The sequence below is a fragment of the Balearica regulorum genome, chromosome 12, assembly GCF_011004875.1.
Source record: "Balearica regulorum gibbericeps isolate bBalReg1 chromosome 12, bBalReg1.pri, whole genome shotgun sequence".
NCBI classification, from domain to species: domain Eukaryota; kingdom Metazoa; phylum Chordata; class Aves; order Gruiformes; family Gruidae; genus Balearica; species Balearica regulorum.
Window position 1 is genome coordinate 17,542,713 of NC_046195.1, and position 17,427 is coordinate 17,560,139.

General features: G+C 41.4%; 1 long non-coding RNA gene across 1 annotated transcript in view; it reads left to right on the forward strand.

The window, feature by feature from the left end:
- Positions 1-7,879: 7,879 nt before the first annotated feature.
- Positions 7,880-17,427, forward strand: part of LOC142603527 (uncharacterized) — a 31,076-nt gene continuing 21,528 nt past the window's right edge. Inside the window, exons 1-2 of the long non-coding RNA XR_012837474.1 lie at positions 7,880-8,178; positions 14,933-15,029. This is a non-coding gene — a long non-coding RNA (uncharacterized LOC142603527). The remainder of the gene's footprint in view (positions 8,179-14,932; positions 15,030-17,427) is intronic.

A 17,427-nucleotide genomic window follows, 5' to 3' on the forward strand; every position in this document is an offset into this window, starting at 1 on the left:
CTTGATTGTGGACATCTACTTTTAAACCAAATGCAATGTCATATCAAGAAGAAACTGCCCCTGATAACCAAAAAAATATTGCATTAAGTTGGCAGACTGAGAATTAAATATGCAGAATCAGCCTAATGAAATAACTCGCTTTGGTTGCAAGAGCCTTCATCATTCTTAAGAAGATTTAAAGCTAATCTCACTTGGAGCTGTTTCAGTCCAATTATTTTTCAGGAATTTTTGGGCTTTATTTGTCTTTTCAGCAGCATTATTCAGTCTTGACAATTTTTATTTTGTTAATTTTTTGCATATTGAGTAAATGGGAAATCAGTTCAGAACCATTCTTAAGTAGAAATGAAATGCCCCGTAATCCAATTTTGATCAAAATTCGTCTTTGCTTTTCAGGGACCAACCAGCCTGTGCAGTTATCTCCACACTGCACAGAGTTGATAATAAAGCAAAGTAAAGCTTGCATTCTTTTCCTATCGCACGTGGTGGGAACGGGGCATTGTTCAGCTGGAGAACAATGTGCTGTTCCCCCAGCGTGTGGCAAAGCAGCAGAATGGCAAGAAGATGATTTCTCCCTGTGCTTCTACTTTTGTTTCTCAAATGTTTACAGGTCCAAGTGAACCTTTCTTTTCACCTCCGGGTGGGTGGTTCTCTTCCCTGGAAACCTTCCTGTCTCCCTCTCCTGATGCCTTCTGTTTGCAGAAGATAGCTCATGACTGCAGCACCTTTTCCAAAAGCAGTCTTGAGAAGGAGAGACAGATTCAGTTGTCTTCACAGACCTGCTTTACAGCTCTTCTGCTTCCACTTCAGTATCCATTGCCTTTTGGTTATGCACAGAAGAAGGAGCCAAAATCCATCACGAAACTACAATCACTTTCCAATTAGTGACTGCACAATCAGGCCTTGTATGTCTTATATGGTGCACAGAGGTATTCCATATTCCATGGTTTTTTGCCTTATGCTGGCTTCAGTGATTCCAGCTAAGTTCCTAACTGGCTTTTATTGCAGAAGCAGTACCTCAAGAAGGCCTTGCACTTTTCTTGTGCAACATCAGCAAAATTGGTGGCTTTGAAACGGTTGTTTGCAATCAAGCAAAGCTGCTCCATTCCTCCTATAAATGTCCTTCTTCCTTCCCACCACTCATTTCCTCACCAGATCCTCCTAACTACAGGACAAGCTTTTCTCCATGTTCATTTTTCTCTCACATCAGTTTACTTCTTTACGTTCTCAGAGTTCCTGACTATGTTTATGTTTATATTCCTTGTGACTTGCAGTGGCTGTGCATTGATGTTGCTTCAGGTAGATAAGCAATGGAGAGAAAATAAATGGGTTGAGGAACTCTGGGAACAATAGTGGGAGTTGTATGTGGGGAGACAGGCAGTAGAGAATAAGAATAGAAGGAGGGGAATTTGGTGCTTAAAAATCTCTGGTCCTCACTGCCATATTAATGGAATGTGACCATTATAGAACTTCCTTTTCTTCAAATTCACACTGAATGCTGTAAAATACTCATTCATATAAATACTGCCAGCTTTTTCTTCTCCAGGTTAAGGGTAGTTTTAAAAACATCTCATGATTACAAACACATGATCCAGAACTGATAGCATATATACAAGCTGTGGTGTTGGAGAGGATTCCCAGGTCTCTGAAATTTTAAGAACTAGAAGTTCCACCATGCTGTGCTTCAAATAATGATAAAGTCATTTGTTCCAAGAGCAGCAGGTACAGGAATACTTGAGGATTTTATGCATCTAGATTTGGCTAGTTGCATTCATATGGACATCTCCCAAGGTGCTAGTCCTTGTCCCCCATCCCCCAAAAAGGCCAATAGTAAAAGTTATGTTATAATGCAAAACGTGTTTTCCTAGGATGAGGCAGAGCATTGAATACCAACAAGTTTTATCAACTGCCGGAGCTTCTTTTCCAGGAATCTGTCAGTGTATCATCTATCCACATAAACCACATGGGCTTCTGAGCCCACATAATTCTGAAAAAAAGGTTGTACGGGAGGACTGCACCCCTGTGTGCAGCAGGGCTGCACTCCGAGGGGAGCCTGGCTGCATTGCCGAGTCCGGGTTGTCACATAAAACAATTATTAGATGGGGGATACATTGTTAAATAATCATCTTACCTTTATCGGCAACTTTCAATTGTCCCCTAAGGGGAAAGTTAGGAGAGGTAACACATCAGCATGAGATATGATTAAACGCAACTCTCTGGTACCCTCTCAAGACACATAGCAAATGTTTTCTTTTCCTTCGTGGCAGGAAGCACCCATGCTCGTAACTAAAGAATATGAACTTTTCAAAGAGATTGGGTTGTCTTTCCAAGTTACCTTTATTTTCAGTTACCCCTCATTAGTTACCTTCTTGTTTGTGTCTATTCTTTTCAATACATCTTGCAGTTTCTTGCCGCTTCACCCTTTCTGTTTCCCTCACCATCTAACCTTAGAGCATTACTCTCTTTCTGAAAATCTGCCTGCTGGTATTTTCCATGAATCCATCTGCATTGAATTATTTATAGATACAATAAAGTCCGCTTTTGTCTAATGTTTATTTTCTTTAATAACAAGAAACATGGGGAAAATGTTCCAAAGAACCGAAAAAGGACTTGACTTTTCCTGGACGCTAAGCAACGGTAGCCAAAAAGTACAAAACAAGCTGTAGGATGTTCGTAAAATGCCTTCTAAAAATAATAATCTTAATACGTTTTTGCATTTGTTATAATTCCCAAATCTAAGCCTTGGTTATAATCCTGTCATGTCACTCTAGAGGCTCTAATGGACGATGAGTTACTGTGGAGGCAACCAGGAGCAATAAGCAGATGGATTACTGCTGGTAGAGCCAGATTTCTGCTACCTGTTTTCCTTGTCCTGAGTGTTTTAAATAGGTTATGGAGGTCTCTTATGCTGGTCATTCCTGACCAGTGGGTTTATCTTGTATCTGGTAAAAATTAGAGCAAACAATATATCTTACTTAATGAGTCATTGCTAGTCCTTTGTTACCTTTTACTGCTTGTTTGAATTTTCTTTTCATTATGATTTAAAGGCTTTTCCCATCTCCTTTTCCAGTGGAGGGTTTATGTTGCTCATTTGCTTCTTTCTTCCCTTCAATTATGCGAGTCATGCAAGCATTTCCCCTTGAACACTTTCCAGCTCCCCCCACCCCATACCTCACCCCTCCGTGTCCTCCCCCTCATTTACACAGCTCCATTCTCTGCTGTGTTTCCTGCACTGCCTACACTAATTGCACTTAGCATGGATGCGGTGGGGGAGGGAGTACGGAAAGGGAGAAGGTAAAGAAAGGACTTCTGAGGAATCTGGGTGAGTTATAACAGGAGACTCCTCTGCACATGTGAAAGATGGAAGACATAAAATAGGCAACAGAAGGAGGGGGAGAGAGGAACAGATTAAAGTCCAGGTGCAGGGTGGCCAGAGACAACCTCAGGGTGGGGGCATGTTGGTTCTCTTCTCTTCGGAGGGAGCAAGGAGGGACCTGGAAGCTGTAGAAATGGGAGCTCAGGAGACCCAGTCCCTGCTCTCCACTCCATCCACCTGGTGCAAAAGCCGGAGGGTATGGCTTCGGGAGCCTTCCTTGCCACCTCTCCTGGCAAAAGGTTATTGAGCACATGGGAGTGGTTTGGGTTTTTTTTTCTCACTTATTCTGTTTCCTTCTCTATTCCATACCCTTTGACCACTTGTACTATTGCAATTGCTTGTCTAAAAGACATCTTCACTGCCTCTGCCCCCACTCCAATTTTTAAACCACAGAAAAAACTAGGACGCTGACACCACAGAAACAGCGTGCTGCACACGTCGGGGCTGTTCTTGCAGGCTGGGGATGAAATCTGCCTGGAGGACTTGCAAAGTTCAGTCCCTGCGCTCCCCACAGCGTGTCATGGCTGTGAACACCGCCTCTTTTTCAGAGCAGCTTTTAAGCATGAGTATTTACCTCAGAAAGAACAAACACACACCGTCAAACCACCTAACCAACAAACAAGTCCTCAGGGACCAGCAGCTCCCAAAATCAGCACTCAGTACTCTCTGAAACTTCACTCATTTGGATTCAAAGGTACCTGGATGCAGAACACTTGAGCTAGAGAAACTGCACATCTGTGGCACGTACTTCCTTATTTATTTATTTATTTTCCAATCTCACACCTGCCTGCTTTAGCTGATCTCTAGCTATCAAATTGTGATAGAGCAAAAGTAATAAAATGCCAGTAGGATAGCAAATCCTGCCTGAAGTTCTCCCATAGCTCAGGCAGACCTAGAAGATGCACAATTCAATTAAAAGAAATACAAAGTTTTTCCTCTCTTCACCTTGCCATTTTTCCCTTCTCTTCTGTGCATTTCATATATCCATATATATATATAAATAAATACACACACACGCACGCGCATACGCACATACACGCACAAACCCACCCCTCCCCTTTCCAATCCTTCCTTTAAGGTTTAATTTAACAATAACATTTGCGATCGGGGTCCTGAGCATCTCAAGGGCATTGCGCTTGAAATTGCACACACTCCGCACCATTTATCATAGCCTGACATGTGTCATGTTCCAGACTGCAGCTCCAAGAGGTTACAGCTCACGACTGCTCCTTTGTTGATCAGCTGCCGAGACAACTGAGGCACCTTTCTTTCTTTTTTCTTTCTTTCCTTCTTTCTTTTTTTTCTTTTTTTTTTTTTTTTTATTTTATTATTAAAGCTGCACCATCCTCTTTTCAGAGGGTTCATTCTGGCACAATAGAAAAAGCAAAGGAATTCTTCTCCACGCTCTGCAGTCTCCCCACCTGATCTTCATCAGCACCAATTCAGATCACATTTACCTTGGGTTTGATAGGAGAGCCTGGGCTGGTTAATATTACTGCTTAATATTGCCTATAAGATTGATGATAAACTATTTTCAAGGTAGTTCTTCAGGAGAAGAACATGGCATATTAAGTCCTAAGGATATTGGGGGACAGTGGTAAGGTAGTCCCAAAGTGCTTTCCTGTGGCAAAATCCAGGCTTGCCAAGCCTGTGATCTTCTTCCGTTGCTGAACTTCAGTCCTGCAACTTTGGGGAAATGAATTTTCTCTTCTCAAGAGCTTCTACTTCATTTACTCCACCACTTCTCCTTCACCTCCTTGGTGCCTTGTAGAGATCTTGCTGAGTGCAAAGCACCCGAGACCTGCATGTATCTTTGCAGAAATGATGCGTACAGCAATTCAACAAACCAGGCTGTTTATAAGGCATATTGACAAGAGCCACTGAATTGCATTCATAAATCACTTGTAGTTCTTACTTCCACCAATCTTCATCCTGCCAATCAACATTTGTATAGGGTATGGGTATGGGTGTCATTGCAACGTAATGTGTAAAGGATGCAAGGTACTATTGATAGAAAGAAAAGGGGTTTGAATATTGGTCTAAGATATGAACAAAAGCAGACTTTGTTTTTTTCTGCTTTCTAAGGAAAACTGGCATATCAAGTGAGCTAATAATTTCTTTTTTAACTATTTATAATGAACAGGACTTGAAGGCAAGAAATGCTGATTTCTCTATTTTCTCTCCCATTTTCATGTTCAGCTCTTGTCCTGGAAGACTTCAAGCCTGAATGTTCAGGTCCCAAAGTCTGTGTTTTGGAACGATACTTGATCTTTCAGATTCCTGTTCCCCTCTGAGCTCTAAATCACGCGATGTTTGTCACCACCTGTTAGCATCAAGCACAGCCTCTGCAGACACAGTTGGAGTTGTCTTACTTTCGCACTCTCAGCTCTTGCCGATGGGTATTTTCAGAGGTTTCCTTGGTTTAGAGGCTCTTGATTAATCAGAAGTGCCAGATGGGAAGGCTCAACTATGACTACCACGTGGGTGTCACATGCCTATTAGATTCACAAATGGAGGGGTTTCTTGCCATTGGCCTGCAAGATTTTGCACTCTGTCCTTCATTATATGTTTGTTGCAGCTACCCATCTCAAAATTCTTTGCCTTCCGGTTGCACATGCTCCCCTTTACCAGTCTAGCCAGAATAATGCTTTGCTGTCTGAAGGATGCCTCATTTTCTCCCTATTTCTCAAGGAGAGGAAAGTCCAGTCTCAGGGCTGTAGCTGGGTACTCCGACATTCACAGCATCCTCTCTGAGCTGCTCCCAGGCTCAGCACGGAGCTGGGTCCCCACTGCCTGCGATGCACGCTCCCCTTGCATTGCTGCTTGCGTCCCTGACCTTGACTCATGCCTGATCCCTGCCCTCCCCCTCTGCCAGCGCCGAGGCACCTGCCCGGCTCTGCGGGGATGATGTAGTGCTACCAGCTGGGATGGCGTAAAACAACGGCAGGACCCGGCCAACTTCCAGTCACATAACTCTCCCTGTCCCGGGGAATGCAACCACCTGCACAGTCTCGCCTTCCCCCACACTGAAGGATGAAGGTTCAGCAAAAGTAGGACAAAGCACAGAGCACAGCCATGGGTAGAGACCACCGTAAATGCTGTTTCTCCATCAGTTTACCACCCTGCCTGTGTATGCCTGATGCTGGCACTGCTCCTCTGCCCTCAAGCAGCAAGGAAGCTTTATGCTGCTCGACTGTACAGTCTTGAACGAATATAATAGCTCCCCACAACTTCTAGTGAGACTTACTGAGGATATTTAAGAGGGTTGGAGCCATGTTATTTACGGAGGGGCTGTGCCCAGGGTGTGCCGGTGCCTCACTCTGTTTTTAGGACAGCTGTTCCCATGAAAGCCACTACGGTGTTTTAATTCCTAGCTCCAGACCGCACAGGGGCCAGTCTAGCCCCCAGCAGTGTTAAATGGAAGATGAATAATTTTAAGGGTATTTTGCAGATTTGTAAGGAGGAAGTAAGAAGGCTGATGAAGTAAAAAAAGAAGAGCGTATGCTATCGTCAAAACTAAAAATAAAAAAGCCCCTCGGCTTTCCCCCTCCAAGAAGAGATATTCTCATCCTAATGTTAGGCAGAAATGGGGTCCCTTTGGGCTGGGAGTGAAACGGATCCACCGATACTCTAGGCGTAATAGAAAAGCGATGAGGAAAGCAGCACACATAGCAATCAGGCAAGCGGTCAGTGTTTCAGCTGAGACCATCCGCTGAATATCTCAACCATGAAGTAGTGCTACGAGTGGATTCAGAATTGGCTGAACGTCCTGGTCTCCCTGTGGAAGGAAATACGGCTAGAGCAGCCTCTATTTATTGGGATGGCATTGGGGGATGCTGGAAATTAATTGGCTCCTCGGATATGAGGAATAAAAGTAACCTTGGGTCCCTCTGTTAACAAGAAAAGGAGATAACCACCAAGCCGAGCAACATATAAATAAGAGGAGAACAAATAATGACTTAAAAAGAGTATTTAAATGCCATCAGGCAGAGCTGCCTGAGATATCTGAGGAAAGAATAATGACATGTGTACAGTAGACACAATGTAGATTACAATTTATAACAGGATACAGGATGGAGCCAGCACTTGATTAGGGAACCATGTTACAAATTTTTCAGCATATGTCCTCTGTTTTTCTTTGCCTTGGCATAGAAGGCTGGGCACTGCTGGTAAGTAAATCAGATCGTCAGAAAATGCCCATGTTGATGAGAATTGCAGGATCCAAGGAAATTAACTTGACTTGTATTTTAGACAGTTCTGCCATATCCATTTCTTGCCCAGAGCTGTCAACTGGGAAAGTTGTGCCTGCTTACAGCTTTAATCAGAGATAAAAATTATCCCTAGTTCACAAATATGTTTCTCAAGAAGATATGTCAGTAGCAGAGAAAGGCTTCTCAGTATACAGTTCTGCACATCTTGCACTAAAACGTGTCGTATACCGAAGTGTTTTGTTCTCCGCATAACACCCTCAGACTCAACTGATTGTGCAGACACAGGCAGAGCCTGGGCAAGAGGAAGTCCTCCAGAAGGAAACACAGGGAGCTTCTGCTGATGAGTCCATAGGGCCTTAAACCTCCTTGGGTGTCTGCTTGCTCTACTTGGCTGCCTACGAACCATTCGCCTGATTGCCAGGGAAGAGATCAGGAAGGAAATTTCGATTCGATCTGATCACAAAGGCTGCTGGTGCTCCTTCAATCTTCCTCTGTGGCTTAAGGCTTGGTCTCCCTCCTGGATGTCTTCACAGCTGCGTTTCCTGCTGTTGTTCAGACCTGATGCTTCAGGATGGTTCTTGACCATTAAGACCAGTAAGTTGTGCTCTCCAGTGGGAAGGGGGGAGGTTGTGATGTGCTATTTCTTGTGAAGAGTCAGGTTATGATAAAAAGGAAGCGGTCTTCATGAATAAGGTAATCCTTTCCACTTAAATGTGTTTTCCATGCCAGCCTGGTAACTCCACAACCCTCAGAGTATTCTAAATTAAAGATAGCAATAGCAGAACAACAACAAAACCAGGAATGCGAATGACACAGTAGCAAAACAGAGAGCAAATGGCTGACAAGGGATGTTTATATGTCGCACGGTGTTATTTTGGCTGCTCTGCTTGTCCAAATCCCCCTAGAAAACCGAGAGAGCACAAGCAGCTAAATGAAGGCTCCTTGCAGGGCAGGGGCTTGCCGGATCCCGATGTGTGTGTGTGTACCGGCGTGGGTGTATTTGTGTGTGTACGGTGGGGAGGAGGGAAGCTTGTCATTGTGTTTTCTTTTCTAGACAGGCATAAACACCCCTGTTTATTTCCAGCATGCCATCTAAATTCAAAATTAGCATAAGCTGATGATGTTAATTGATTTATATGCATGCAGGCAGTGCTTTATCAAAGGTAGAGGGACATAAGGTCGTTCCCCTAAGGGCCTCCAGGGAACAAGTACCCATCTGAGATAATACTGAGATTGGCATAGTTGGGTATATAACTGCTTCCAAGTATGAAGAAATTGAGTTCTTTGTCATTAGCAAAAAAAATTTAATAATTTTCCTATTAATATTGTAATTCTCCTTTTAATAAAGGCTGCCCTCGTTGAGGTCTAGGAAAGTGCCCTCCTGGTCCACCAAGGGGTGGCCCGGGCTGCAGCTGGCAGGCTGGCTGCCTTCCCAGAGAAGGGAAAAGTTGTGTCGAATTGGCCATCTGAGCAAGGCTCCAGGAAATTTGTTCCCTTCAGGTCATTCTACCGCAGCCATCGCGGAAATATCAGAACACTTCCTTGGAGGAGATCAGCGATGACACTGAGACAGCGGCGACTGACAGGAAGCTCTCTGCTTTCTAAGGATATTTCATGAAAATATTTGCCCAGAGCTGTACCAAGAGCAGAGCCAGAAAAGACCCTGGGCTTGCAAGTGGCAGAGGAGGGAAAATGTGTCCCCTTTTGCACTGCCACCTCCTCAGAAGTGGAGGGAAGGAGAGGTGACAGTCACTAATATCCTGTGCCCAAAATGCCTTGCTATTCCTACTGGTTTTCACCATCTATTTTAAAAAAAACACCTTAATCTTTGCTAAGCATGAAAATGGGTTAATCCAAATTGATAGTTAATTGTTCTTTTTTTCCTTTTCCTTTTTTTTTTTTTTTTTTTTTTTTTCCCCCTGGGTAATTTTGGGGGATCCAGAAGTGGAATCCAGCTAAAAAGAAAAAAAAAGTCTCCCTTTTGTAAGCAAACCTCCCCTGCCTGGCAAATTGTGAATTTTGCCATCCCTAATGGCAGCTGCAGTATCTGACTACTGTCTGACTAAGTAGGAGCTGGATGAGGCCGCCTTTACACTGAACAATCCCATATATCAGAGGCCATCCCTTTGAATTCAATGGCTTTACTGGTGCTAAGAGAGGATATTGGAAACTTAGTCTTAAATCAGACCTTTCGGGTAATAAGCAGCAATGAACAGAAGAGAAAAGGAAGCAGGAGGCTTATAGGATTTAAGGAGTTTCTTTTGAAAAAAGAATCCACCCTGCTGCTGATGGCCAGATGCTCACGTGTGTCTGGAGATGTGCAAATAAAGCAGGGTGTAAAGCTGTTAGTGGTGGTTCACAGCAACAGACTAGCTCCTCTCAAGGAAAAGCAGGTTAGGTAAACTTTTCAGGTGTTTGGAGGTGAATCTTTTCATTTGTGCACAGCCCTCGTTTGACCCAACTATTTCACATCATTACCAATTGCTTTGTTCGTACGTATCAAACTTCCTTCTTGTGCTTTATTGGTTTCTGCTCTTGCTGACCTCTTCCAGCAGTTTACTTTCTAACATCCTGAAAGCTTCATCATGACTGTTCAGCACACCTCACCTAGGGCTGAGATTAAAAGTTAAAAAAGAGAAAGAGTGAACACAACAGGAGAGAAAACAGAAGAGCTTTTGGCAGCAGCCTGGTGACACTCCGGGATAAGTGAAATGGGATGGGTAACCACCTGGAATAATGGCGGGGAAAAAAAAAGAGAGAAGAAACTCAAACAGCAGGGCCTGAGTGAGAGTATTAGTGGAAACAGCAAGCTGAGCAGACCTTGAGAGGGGAGAAAGGCAGAAAGTCTATCTATGCGTCTCAGCTCTCTGTGCCAAAGAGAGATGCTGAGACCTGTTAAAATAAAAAAAAAAAAAGGCTCATTTAAATCACAACACTGGGCCCAGATATCTTGTATCCAGCGCCTGCCTCTCTCCTGGACTAAAAGTGTGCTCAGCTCTAAGGTGTAAGAGCAGTCCCAGGGATATCTGCAGTGAGGGCAGGAAAGGGGGAAGGTGGGAATCAAACAGGGAAGAGCAGACAGCATCTGACCCCACCTCCAGTGGCTGCAGGACTCTGACGGAGCACAGCCAACGCAGCATCAATAATATCCTCCCTCCATAGGTGCTACAGGGCTGCATTTGTGCCCCCTCCCTGCATACTAGAGGGGAGCTGAGAGGACATCAGCGTGGCCGAGACTCGCGCAGGCTGAACCTGGGACCTTCTGCCTCTTCTATTCCAGGTTATGTTTAGGCTGCCTAAGCTGAGCATTACTGCCGTTGGTGGAGGATAAACATTTTATTCACCATAGGGAGGTTGAAATTTGGGAGCTTGGCTCCATTCTGAACAGGAGTGACAATGGAAACATTCAGTACTCATGCCAGGAAACATCATAAGATTCATTTGGTGTCAATAAAAGAAAAAAAATATTTTGACAAAACCAGAATATTTTGCTTGGATTTATCTTTTTTTTTTTTTTTTAATAATTCTGTAGTATATGATAGGAAATTAAAATGTAAAGCCAAATATTGTTGTGTCCCCTCAAAAAGTTGGCATGGGTTCTTTAGCACAGTCAAAATCTTTCTTCCAGTTTTCCTCTGAAAACAAGTACTGGCAAAATCAGTTTGATGTTATTAAGTGTTTCAATGTCGATGGAACCACCTAACCAATAGTCAGGATATGTGTGGCTATCTCTATCCCAACTCACTAAAGAACCTGACTTCCAGGTGTTCCCCTCTAAGGCCATCACCTAAATTTGCAAAATTCAGGGTTTGCTTTAGGTTTACAGCACCACGAAGCATCACAAAGTTCAGCGATGCTTGGATCAGGTTTTGACAAATATGAGCAAAACATTGAGATGTTATGTTAAAGCAGAATTCCAGGAAAGAGCGACTGGAGATCTATTTGGTGAAAATACCAAATATGAGGCTGCCACTGCAGCTGTACAAAGTCTCCTGGCAAAAGACACTATGTAAATTTTAAAAAAAAAAAAAAAAAAAAAAAAAAGTTGGTTTGAAAAAAATAGGAGCATTTGACCTGTACCCCTTTTTTTCATTTAGTATATATATTTTTTCTGTGTACATTCTGCTTTTTTTTTTTAATAATGTTAATGAAGAATTAAATTGCTACATCTGCGGACTAATGACCCTCATCAAGTCTATTTTAACAATTCCTTCCTAGCCTTTTCAAATCACTGCCTCGTGTTCAGGAGACACAGAGAAGTTTAGCTTCCATGTCTGCCTTTGGTATTTCTACCAACTGTAGATTTGAGAAATGCAATGCTACGTCCCAGGGTACATAAAGCTTCACTTTGGTGTCCTTGACATCTTTGGTCCTTTTTGTGGCTATCTCATAATTCATGCAAGTGATGCCATACAACTGTAAGTTTTTCATGAGGTCATAAAACTGATTTATAGAGGTTTTCCCATAATCTCCAAGCAAATTAAAGAAGGTTGATGGAGCTATGCAACTCACTGTTGCCTCAACAATGGTCTCATTCAGAAATGACACTGAACAAGATTGAAGTATTAAGATATCAAGAATGTCCTTAAGAAGCCTTGTCTGTCTGTAAAATATGTGATGCCTACAAACCAAGAAGGGTGGTTTCTTCTATAAACTTTGTTGATTTCACCTATGGCATCTATCTTAAGGTTAGTCAGATATTTTCTTCCTTCACTTTCTGCTTCCAAATGCAAAAGTCTGATTAATCCATTAAGCACTTGGGAAAATAATTTGAGGTTAATCTGCTTTCTCTTCTGAGATATTTGAAGTTTAAGATTGTTCATTCTTCAAACAGTGTTTTATTTTGCTTTTTGACTTTTAAAAGAATTTTACAATAAAGGAAATATTCCAATAAAGGAAAAATTCTATACACATACACATATATATATAGATGTAAACCTACATATATAAACCTATTTATATATAAAATTATTTTAAACATACATATATAAAAACTAAACACTAACATCAAGCTACTCTATATCCAAGCTGTTAAAAGTGAACATTTCAGAACTGTGGGAACTTTATTCTTCCATCTTTACTTCTGAAGCTGTTTGTGAAGCGCTTGCATTTTGACAGAACTATATAGTCCAAGAAAATGAGCTTTCACTAAACTGCCTCCAACTTCAATATATGCCCTTTGTCAATCTCGGAAAAGCTTGGATGTAGTTCCAACCTCTGTGGCTGGGGCTGAGTGCCAATTATGCTGCACCCGATGGCCTATAACTGTCTCTTTTGCTTCTGTGAATATCACTTTTCTAGTTAAAATCTTCAGGATAGCTGGCAAACTATTTGCTACTATTGCTCTGGAGTTGAAAGTAACTTTGAAAACATTTCTCCATGGTAGTAATCGAGGTGATTCTTCCATCCTTTCTCAAAAATGGCAGTATATCGTTCCTATCTTTCCTCCTCAAACTCTCCCCAGCAGGTTTCTGAAGACCTTTTTAAGGTAGGTGTTATCCTTTTTTTTATTATTATTATTTGAATATTTCATTTCAAACTTCACAGCAAGACGACTATCTCCCAACTGCATGAAACCAGCCAGGAGTGTTTTATATGTGTGTTCTAAAGCATTTGATGCAATCTGTGCTGTGATTATACATAAATAAAGAAAGAAATTCTTTTTAAAATTGCCTTTTTATTGGAATGAGTGGGGCTTTTAGAGGAAAAAGACCATAAAGATCATACACATAGCAAGAGAGATCTAAGGTGAGAAATAAAAGTACTTAAAGAGTATTTGAAATATAAACAGGGAAATATAAACATTATGAGAATTATTTTTATTATTAGAATTAAGAATTAATTCTTAGAATGATTTCTTGAGTAATTTGTAAGTGCTAGTGAAAGTGTCGGGCCGAATTCTGAACTCACAATTCTGTAAATGAAAAGTAATTGGACGATGTGAGTTCATTAAAAGGGAGATGGCATCAGCCTTGTCATGTTCAGGCACAGTGCAGATTTAAGTATTTAAATAAAAGACAGCTTCTGTGATGCACACTTTACAGATCTATATTTCAAGGCAATGCTGGCTCATGGCCAACGTATTGCAACAGGCTGGTAAAAGAAAGCAATGAAATCATTAGATACTGTGGCCTCGCATTCTATTTTCTGTTTACCTAATATTAAACCTATATTAATATCATCATCACTGTTTTTGTTCTAGTGTTGTGAATTCTTGTAGTTTTCTCATGACATTCCCCAAAGCCTCAGCTGCTGGAATCAGAAGATCATTGGGAAAATTTCAATTTATTTTTTTTTAAATGTAACTTCCTAGTTTTCCTAGTTGTAGAAAGTTCAAAACCGTATTTTAAGTGCAACTCAAACCATCTAATTTTATATAACTATATCAGATGAGTCAAAGTACAAAATTTACAAAGACCACTCAGTATGTGAAACACAGAAGCTGCCCTAAAGGTCCCAGCATTTAATTTAAACTAACTCTGTTGTCCCCAGTGCCAGTAATTACAATAAGCCTGGCATTCCTTGTTACCCTGTGAAATTACCTGCAAGGCCTTTTCATACTGTTTCCATGCTGTTGTTTTCATGCTCAGCAGAGCATTAAGAGTCAATGATGGGCAGCTCTTGTGTTAGTCTATGAATCGTGGGGCATTTTCCTTTGGATGCTATTGAAAATCCTCAAGGTGTTTATTGACAAATGCTTCCTACAGGCTGTTATAACACAGAATTCTCCTTTCTGCCTTCTCCCCAGTTCCTACAAGGCCCATCTGCTCCACATCTATGCATGCTGTTTCAAAAAATATAAATACTTTTTTTTCAGTAGCCTCTGTAATATGCCTTCAACAGAAGCTATGGATCAAATATGCTTCTAGACCAAAGGCACTCAGTCCTCCAGCTTTGAACAGTGCGCTGCCATTTCCCCTCCATTTGTTTCTATGGTGCCGACTATGTGTGCGGTCATCCATAAGGGTGCTGAGATACCCTGGAGAGAGAAGGAATAGCTGTAGCTATTTTTCATTATTATATACTTCACTTTGTAATAAATGAGATCCATAGCATGTGAACACTGGTCTTGTAGATCATCATATCAGCAAGCACAAGGAACCTCATGTGCCACAAAGCTAAATAAAATAAAGTAAGTAAGCCTGAGAAAAATAGTCTGGTGAGACAGCACAGTGTTCAGGACTGTACAGTGCATCTTCTGAGACTGTGAATGACCTTAGGACTTACAGTAAGCAGAGAAAAATTAGTTTTAAAGCTAAAGCCCTCTTCTGTATCTCTATTTCATCACTATCTCTCTCTCTATATGGATAGCAGAAATGTATAGACTTGCATTTCCATTGTCTTGCAGATATCTTTGGGATAACAGAGATCAGCAAACAGCTTGTGATCCAACAAGGAAATAGCTGGACAAACAACAGGACTCTTGTTCAACACTCATGACGATGGTAAGTGTTGAGTGTCTATCCATCCGGAGCAGATCAGATCAGATGTGGAATTTTAAGACCAAGGTTATAATGGATCTGGGTTTTCAAAAACCCCCATGGGCTTACAGGTAGGGTATCTGTCTGTCTGCATCACAGCACAGCAGGGTCGGATGGTCCTGCTGAGAGCCAACAGTGAATTTCTAACCCCGGTAGGCATTTTGAGCCATAATCCAAGGATGTGAACTATTGAACACCTAACCAGTGCTAAGAAAATTATGGATATCTATTTCCTGAACAGTAGTTATACTCCAGGAGATGAACTTTGCTGGTACTTCCACAGATCAGTGATACTTTGGTACCTCCTGCCTTTGCATAGCGATCTATTTATTGGAAGGGGTAAAGGTCAGTCCCAAGGCTGGGCTGATTTTTATGGATACAGACAAGTGTTAGCAAGGGGCTCTAGAATACCAAAACTTAGTTCTCAAAAACCACATTCAGAGTCACAAAATCATCCCAAAGAACAGGAACTGAGACAATTTATACAGCATTTGAAAGTAGTGCCAATCTGTCCAGAGCAAAATGATTAACCCCTTAAGACTTAGGTTACAGGAGACAGAACTGAAACATTTAATTTTTATTGATTTGTTCTTTTCCTGATCCATTTTTACTGATTTTAAGGTTTTACCCTCCTTCTGAAGAAGGAACGGGACTTCCCTTTTAACAGCGGGGTCCAGTGGCTCCATCTATCTACAGCCTGATAGCCATTCACAGTGGAAGAGATTGGCTTTCTAATTTTGGTGGGGTTTCAAAATTCATGGCAGATTATAAACAGCAAGCTGACAGCTTCCACATAGTTATGGCACTCTCATGTATAATTTTTGAATATGGGAAAACAGATAGCTGGAAAATAAGTCTTTCCACTGAGGAGGATGTACAGAATCTGGAGTTCCACAGAAAGAAAAGAGCTAGAATAAAATCTTCCATATTGAGACTTCTGGAGGTGAGGACTCTACCTTACAATTCATTTGAAATCATAACACTGTAAAATCACACACAAAAATTTACACGCACACAAAATTCTCCCACTGTTTCAAAACACTGTGGTTTTCTTCACTGTTTGCCTTGGAGTGAGTTGAGAGAATTCTGGTTTGGTTAAACTTTCTGCCTCTCAGATAAAAAACAGCAGCAATTTTCTGCTTGAATTTCTCTGTGACTAAATCCATTGATCATCCTTTCTCTCTGTGAGTGAGGAGTGTGTTTTCTCTTTAATAACTCCTATCCTTCTCCCTGAATATTTTTTTCTCTCCCCTTCGCTTGTTTGTGTTGTGTTGGTCAGTCCACTGCACTATTCCTCCGAGAGACAGAGAGAGCGCAAAATTGAAGTTATTTTATGCTTGGTCTCCCTCAGTCCCAATTTTCAAATCTTCATGTCAATTTTCACACATCAGTGTCATATGGTGAATGCTATGGAAATTTCAGTGGGGTCCTTGGGAGACAATTTATACATGACCCCCTATTCCCTCCCCCAACCAGGCTGCAGACCCTGCTTTTACAAAGAATAAGTGGATTTATAATTAATGTGGATTTTAAAATATAACTACATTCAGAAATTTTCCCGTTGTTTGCCTCTTTTGCAATATGAGTTCAAAGGAATACGAGCTCTCTCCCTCTCATTCCCCTCTGCTTCTAATAAATTGGCTCAAGTTAAATTAATAAAAATTACAGCATGCTGAAAGAAAAGATCAACTCATTATTCATTTTACTTTTTTTCCTAAAAGGTATGTTGAAAAAGGTTTATCATGCAACTAATTTGGTAATCACCAGTTAGCAAACGCACTCATTGCCACCTACCTAGGTGAATCAGAAGGTTAGTAGCAAATGAAACGTGGTACAGTTTGGATGGGTAATTATATCTTCTTGTAAACTAATGAACATACATTGTCTTAAGAGTCCTTGGTGAGTAAAATCCTAGCAACAGACGCAAAAGCTCAGCTGACACCATCAGAGCATTTCAATCATTGACCTTAAAATGGGCAGCTGACATCAGAACGGGGTACACGGAGCCTACTGCATTTTACAGTGTTAATTATCCTCTCTGTGGGGGGGAAAGGATGACAAATTGTCCAGATTATATCTCAGAGCATCTTAAACCTTAGCCATTCATGAGGAGACCTAAACTGCCCCTGATCCCTGGTCTTTTGATTTTACTTAAAAAGAGTACCAGCACATCATGTGTACTTGCTTCTCTGCATCACCTACCACTGGCACCTAAAGAAAGATTTTCTAACATTGTCGGCCATGCAGTTTTGTTTTGTTTTGTTTTGTTTTGTTTTGTTTTGTTTTGTTTTGCTTTGTTTTCAAAAGCAGAGTAAATAATAACAGGGAAAACCTGATGCCTGACTTCAAAAGAACTCCATCT